The sequence below is a fragment of the Podarcis tiliguerta genome, assembly GCF_965153285.1.
Source record: "Podarcis tiliguerta genome assembly, chromosome: 7".
Taxonomy (NCBI): domain Eukaryota; kingdom Metazoa; phylum Chordata; class Lepidosauria; order Squamata; family Lacertidae; genus Podarcis; species Podarcis tiliguerta.
Genome location: NC_139540.1, coordinates 85288991 through 85296859, shown reverse-complemented (window position 1 = coordinate 85296859; position 7869 = coordinate 85288991).

The window sequence follows — 7869 nt, the reverse complement described above, 5'->3', positions numbered from 1 at the left end:
GATCACAGTTAAGGCACAAACTAATCAGCTCTGTTTAAAACTAGGTCAGCGCTGCCTATAAGTGAAAAATGAAGAGGAATTTAAAGGGGCTCTAGGCTAGTCAAGGACCTAAGACAGCTAGCACATATTATTGTCTCTATCTGCCTTTTCCTTTTAGCAAAGGTGCTTTCCAGTTTTTCGTACCTTCTTGCACTTACTGTGGTGGAGGCCAGGGATTCCTTTCACCCTCCTCAGAAGGTTTTTGGCTCTTTTTGCCATGTTCACAATCTGCGGAGCATAAATTTTAAGTCAAATCTTAGACTACTGCAGACCCCGGAAGATGATGAATAACCACTGATCTGCAATCTCAACATTCTCCTTGTTAGAGATGGCAGATTTTTCAACAGAAGTCCAGACTGCAATTTTATCCAGTTGTTACACCACACTTTTGTCCCCACGTATTAGCCTCACAAAAGCCCTTTGACATAGGCTAGACTGAGGGAAATTGATTGAATCAAGCTCATGCCGTGCATTTGGCAACTTAATGAGAATTTGAACCTGGGGTTTTCCTATTCAAACTCAAAACACTCTAGATAATGTGTCACACTGGCCTTAAAGAAGAGAGAGTGCAATATAAACTCCACTTTTCACCTTTAGGATAATATCCTGGATAGACTTTGTGTCATAGCCTGTCTGAAAACCCAGCTGACAGGATTCAGTTTGCTCTGCAGCCTTGTCTGGGAAAGGAATATCAGATTTGAGAGAGCAACATACTACAAAATAAGCATCAGGATTTCCTTTTCTGTTATCAGCCACACTGGAAAAGGCATGGGTCCCTGCTTTTTCTGAAAAATGCATGAACTAGCCTGCTGTCTGTCCCCATCAATTTAATTATTCAGGAAGAGCGTCCTGGGCATTCTCCAATGTAGCCATCAGACTAACTATCCTTTGCGACATAACTTATTAAATCGTGTGCCCTCACTTTCCACAAACCACCACCACCAATTATCAGGTGAGTTGTTCTGGCCATTCATGTCCACTTTAAAGGAACTAAACGGAAGATTGACCATTGTGAATTGAAGGTGGGTGGAAAAAGTAATATCTGCTTATATCACTTCATTGCTGCTAAAGTTTTTACAGGTGCTTATAGTGTTTCACCTGGAGAAGGAACTGGCAAACTGCTCCAGTATTTTGCCAAGAAAACTCTTGCCAAGTGAGAGTTTCTAAGGCATGCTCTGGTTCATGGGGTCACGGAGAGTCGAGCACGACTAAGACAACTAAACAACAAAAACAATAGTGTTTCACAGACCTGCAAAAGTGGCCAGAGTTGACCAGAAAAAGGTATGTTTGCACGCTATGAAAAGCAAAGCCTCTCAAGTCAGTTGCAGCTCTCCTTAAAGCTGTTGTCTCTCTCCACCCTTAACGTGTCTTACTGCCTTCTACAAAAGCTGTGGAGGCTTCATGTCCTCTTTTTAGGAGACCTGCTCCATCCAGGCACTTGGAAATCAGACCAGCCAGACAAGCAGAGTTTGGTGGCCTCTCACAGAGAGTAGCAGGTCACTCTGCGCAAGGACTGTGCCATTCTAAGGAAGCCACAGCCACCTTCATGATTTAAATGTGATTATGGTGATGTGGGGGGCGCTTGTATCTCCTGGTTTTTATTGTGGTGAAAATTGAATAAATGTTTTCCAAATGTCATAAAAATATAACTGCATTTTCAGTTACTGGAAAGAGTAAGAATGTTTGTCCCCGGAAGTGGGGTTCTCAGAGGAGAGATGGGAGGCAGCTTGGGCCCTCAGAGAGAAATAACATCAGCAGAAAAAGTGTCATGAGCCCTGGCCAAGTTTTTCTCAGAGTAGACCCATTGAAATGAACATGACAAACTTAGGTTCATTTGTTTCAATAGGTCTACCCTGAGTAAAACCTACTTGAATGTCACCCATTGTCTTATGAGGGGGTAGGTGGTAGGTGGATTTTCATATGAAGGATATTAATAAAATTAATTGAGCTATAATTAACATATGTCAGCAGCATGCTGAAATCAGCAAACAAAGCAAAAACCCACCCAAACCTCTTTCCTTGTTCTTTGGAGAGAATGAATTTGTTATAATACTTTTATTCTTGCCCTTCCAAACCAAAAAAAAGAGAGGAAACATCACACCCATCTCCTATATGGTCTCTACTCTTTTTTGCTGCATTTATGGTGCATTTTTATGGTCAGTGTGTCGGGCTGCTGGCAAGAAAGTTGGTGGTTCAAGCCCACCCAGGGACAGCTGTGGGCAGGATACCTCCTGCGTTGCAGAAGGTTGGGCTAGGTGACTCTCAGAATCCCTGGCCGCAGCTGAAGACTTTGGGCAGGATTCAGCTCATGAGCCCCGACAGTGGAGCTTCACGGAAGGTCTTCCACTCTCCCTGTAGTGTGTTCAGTTCAGAAACAGAAAGAAGAGGAAGATTTAAAATCTGCCACCAACCCAAAATGTGCTACTTCAACACTCCCATTATCACCACCACAAAGGCTTAATTTAGTAAAATGTGACTCTGGGAAAAAGCCATAGAATCCAAAGTGGATGGTCCAGCAACTAAGGCAGCCGTTGCCTCTACTGTTATTTATTTTTTGTAAAGGCTTTTCTCTAAGTGTATGAACATCACGCTCTGTGGAGGTGCAAAAAGTAAACATGAACGTACTACTAGAAATGGTTTGTACAACAGACTCAAACGGAAGTGTATAATAGCTTGTAAATATATGAATTGACCCATACCCAAACCCACACAATAATGACGATGACAGTGAATAGATTTAACCTTGCATTGAAGGTTTTATGTTTTTGGTGTTTTTTTAAAAAAATATTATATTGTTTTTTGAAGATCAAATGTTACTCGTTTCGAACAGTTCTGTTTCCTCTGTTACACAAACACACACACAAGTATAATTAAATATTTGGAACTATATAAAAATAGCAAGAATCAAAACTTACACCATTAATAGGTTAAAAGGTAAAGGTAAAGGTACCCCTGCCCGTACGGGCCAGTCGTGTCCGACTCTAGGGTTGTGCACCTATCTCGCTTAAGAGGCCGGGGGCCAGCGCTGTCCAGAGACACTTCCGGGTCACATGGCCAGCGTGACGAAGCTGCTCTGGCGAGCCAGCACCAGCGCAGCACACGGAAACGCCGTTTACCTTCCCGCTATAAAGCGGTGCCTATTTATCTACTTGCACTTAAGGGTGCTTTCGAACTGCTAGGTGGGCAGGAGCTGGGACTGAAAGACGGGAGCTCACCCCGCCGTGGGGATTCGAACCACCGACCATGCGATCGGCAAATCCTAGGCGCTGAGGTTTTACCCACAGCGCCACCCGTGTCCCAATATTAATAGGTTACCCTGACACAAAGAAACAAATAGGCTTTTATTTAATTAGACAAGTTCAATGCAGTGCTAAACGACAAAGAATTCTGTAGTGGCTCCCCGTTTGTGGGATGTTCTGCCTAGGGAGATTTACCTGGCGCCTTCATTAGACACCCCTATGTGCCAGGCAAAAAAACTCCTCTTTAGCCAGGCCTTTGACTGATGGACATCTAACATCCTTTTAAAGTGTGTTGGGGAGGGGGCGGGTTATTAGGTTATTTTTTGTTTTTTTTAATGTATTTGGTGTTTATGTTGTAACTGCCCTGAGACCTGTGGGTATAGGGTGGTATACAAATAAGAAGACGACTAGGAAAACATCATAGGTAATACCTGAAACACAATGATGGTAAGTGTATACCAGTTTTTCTATGCTCAGACTGCAGTTATGTCATCCTTAATAGGACTTTTCTCTCTCTCTCTTTCTCTCTCCCCCTCTATTCCTTGGTTTATATTGCTTTCTGTACAACCTCCCCATTACTCTGCCTCCATCACCTCTCTCAGATTCGGATGTTCTGGCTTCGGATGTTCTAGCCTGAGGGAGGCTAGTCTTTTAGGGCACGTCATTTTAAGGGGTGAAACTTAATTTTTGCAAACTTCTTCAGTGACGGTTCTTTAAAATATGTTTTTGGGTGTGAGGAATTAAAATCTGCTATTAGTTTTGTATTTGGACAACATTTAGCTTCGTGAGTCTGTTTGATAAAGAAGCACATAAACTGCTTTCGGAAAACCAATTTTGATTTTATCATCTGGGTTTTAATTTTACCATCTGAAAATGCCAGTTAATGCTAAATAATAAAAATAAAAATAAATAAATAAATTTTATTAGTACATAATATGACTGCAAGTACTTGGCAAATACTTTTAATGATTTCTATGTAATTTCACACACAGCTTACATACGAAGCAAAACTAAATCATATTAATTTAACCATAATATCTTTTGGAACCCCCAAGTCATGTTACAACATTTTAGCGCCTCTCATTTTTAAAATTTGAAAGTTGAAAAATTCAAATGTCCTACTGGCCTGTGGTCTAAAAACTCACAAATTCTCTTCACAAGTTAATCTAAAAAAATAAAAAGATATACAAATCCAATTACGATATATATACCTTATCGATTTTGGCCACTGTCTCCAAGGAGTCTGTTACTGGTTAGGCAGCCTTTTATAACATAGAATAATCTCCTGTGAGCATATAAGAATGTAATGTCAGAAACACGATGACTGCTTTAATTTGTTTACATATTATTTCCTCCAGTGGAAAGGTGATTTCGCCCCATTTTGTAAGAACAAAAACACATCCACTCCACTTTGTAACAAAACTTTTCCAGTGTCTGTTCCAGTATCTGCATGCAGACTAACAACCAGTGACTTTGTTGTTTTCAGTTTGTTCTTCTTGTAATAGGTTAAAGATTAGAGAGTGAGGCTCACCCAAGAAGGGGGCGATGTTCCAAGCCAAGGAGCAAATAGGATAAGGAATGTGACCCAGACTTGTTATATTACTGTAAACAGGCCAAAAGAATGAAATCAAAGTTGGTGAAAAGATACAAGAGGAGCTGCTACAAATCCAAGCCTAGAAGAAGAAGATGGAACATTCTGGCAGCATCTATCCCAGCAGCTGAAGAAGACAAACTGTGAGTGCGCATCTGTGTCTACAAAACAAGGACCAAGGCCAAACTCACCTTTCCAGTTACCCTTTAACGTCTGTTGAGATTGACACCTGAAGTAATCCATAATTCATCCAGGAAGATTCCTTCAGCATTTCTGAGGACACACACAAACTGCCCCTGATCCTGAACATACAAAATAAGGATGGTCAGGTGAAGGAGAAGGGGCTGTTGAAAGTGTATTGCAATCTAAGGGCCAAAAATACAAAGTGTTCGGCAACACATAAAATGATCTTGTCTTGCACTTATGGCAAAAAGGCTCACTATGAATGATTGTGGTGGGGGACAGAAGGCAGAGAGTGAGCCCTGGTTCTCACATAACTGACCTCCACACTCTTTCCCCTCCAAAAATGCTTGAACCTCTTACATAATGGTTCATACGGAGGCCCCACCCATGCAATTTAATTCTCTCCGTCAAGTGTTGCAAACAAAATCAGGTGATCAGACAGAAGTACTGTTCTGGGGGGACTCCCTGGTCCTGAATGGGGTAACTGTGCCCCTGAAGAACCAGGTGCGCAGCCTGGGAGTCGTTTTGGACTCACAGCTGTCCATGGAGGCGCAGGTCAATTCTGTGTCCAGGGCAGATGTATACCAGCTCCATCTGGTACGCAGCATGAGACCCTATCTGCCCACAGACTGTCTCCCCAGAGTGGGGCATGCTCTAGTTATCTCTCGCTTGGACTACTACGATGCGCTCTATGTGGGGCTACCTTTGAAGGTGACCCGGAAACTACAACTAATCCAGAATGCGGCAGCTAGACTGGTGACTGAGAGCGGCTGCCAAGACCACATAACACCAGCCTTGAAAGTCCTACACTGGCTCCCAGTACGTTTCCAAGCACAATTCAAACTGTTGGTGCTGACCTTTAAAGCCCTAAACGGCCTCGGCCCAGTATATCTGAAGGAGCATCTCCACCCCCATTGTTCAGCCCAGACACTGAGATCCAGCGCCGAGGGCCTTCTGGCGGTTCCCTCATTGCAAAAAGTGAGGTTACAGGGAACCATACAGAGGGCCTTCTCGGTAGTGGCGCCCTCCCTGTGGAACGCCCTCCCACCAGATGTCAAGAAAATAAGCAGCTATCTTATCTTTAAAAGACATCTGAAGGCAGCCCTGTTTAGGGCTTTTTAATATTTAATACTGTATTGTTTTTAACACTTGATTGGGAGCCGCCCAGAATGGCTGGGGAAACTCAGCCAGATGGGTGGGGTATAAATAAATAAATTATTATTACTACTACTACTACTACTACTACTACTACTACTACTGCTACTATTATCCTACAGGTGCCTGGCTCACTTATTCTTCCAGGCACATGGCAAGGAGGGGGGCACCCACCTCCTCCTCTGTTTTTTGAAGGCCCCACCAATTAGCAGAAGCCAGCAAGAGTTTTTGTGCCCTGAGGATGGGGGAGGAAGTTGACTCCAGTCTGCCGATGGGGCTTCCATGGATCAAAATTCACCAGCCAAACGTTGTCTACAGGTCTCAAAGTGTAACACGTACAGAACTAACAATGCAAAACATTTGGTTTGTCATACAGTAAAGTGTTACATTACCTCTGGCCCAAGGAGAATGAAATTCTGGAAAGCAGTTTTTTGTTTTTAACTCTTTTTTTACTGATAATGTTATTGTTTTAGTCTCTTTGTAAACCACTTTAAGGTGATGGTTGTTTTTCAGTCAAGCAACATATAAATTTTATGAAATAAATACATTCCTTCCTCACTCCCATCCGTGTCACAGTTTGCGTGCCAAAACGTAGCTAAAAATCTGGGCAAAGACAAAAATGTTGAACATAAAAACTTATAAAGCAGGCTTGCAAAACTTCTTGCCTAGCACACTCAACACGACCCCCTTGCAGACCCTCCAAGTGTCCCCATTTTCCAGGGACGTCCCTGATTCAGAGAAGCCGTTCCAGTTTCTGATTTGGATAAATAGGTACCGCTCTGGCGGGAAGGTAAACGGCATTTCTGTGCGCTGCTCTGGTTCGCCAGAAGCGGCTTAGTCATGCTGGCCACATGACCCGGAAGCTGTATGCCGGCTCCCTCGGCCAAAAAAGCGAGATGAGCACCGCAACCCCAGAGTCGGTCACGACTGGACCGAACAGTCAGGGTTCCCTTTACCTTTATATACGAAATAATTTTACTTCAATTTGTATCATGTGCCCACCTGCTCCCAATCCACAGAGCCAGTCCCATTTTACCAAAACCTGCTGAGAGGTTGAGGAGGATCAACAGGCTCACTCTCCCATCTCTCAACAGAAACCATCCATGAGGGAAACCAAGATCCGATTCACATTAAGGATCGCTTGGAGTGGTTGTTTTTCCTTTCCTTTTTTTGCAGTATTGCCGCTTCCTGGTTGTTCATGGTATGGATCACATGACAAATTCACCAACCCCAACTTATTCCACTACTTCTGCTTTGTCATTCCAGAATTTTTCAGAATCGCTTTTTTGTTTGGGTTGTCCTGGCAACTGTTGATTTCCATGTGTGCCAACGACTTGTTAATATTACTGTTTTCAGTGGAAATAACTTCAGTTCTGCAGAACTGGATGGGCACCTTTTCCCCTCACCTTTCTCCCCCCTACCTGAACCTGAATTTGTGTGGCAGGAAGACAGTTTGATCCTCATTTTATGCTCCATGACCAGTCGTGATAATTTCCTTTTGGATACCACTTCTCCATGCAGCTGTGGGAGAGGAGAGCAGGTGGGCAAGATGCCACTCTTTAAAAAATGGAATGGAATGCATTCCAGATATTTCTTTTCTGTCTCAGAATTTGGAGCTTTCTTACAAACTTTGACATTTTGTATTCCAAACTTGTAATGTTA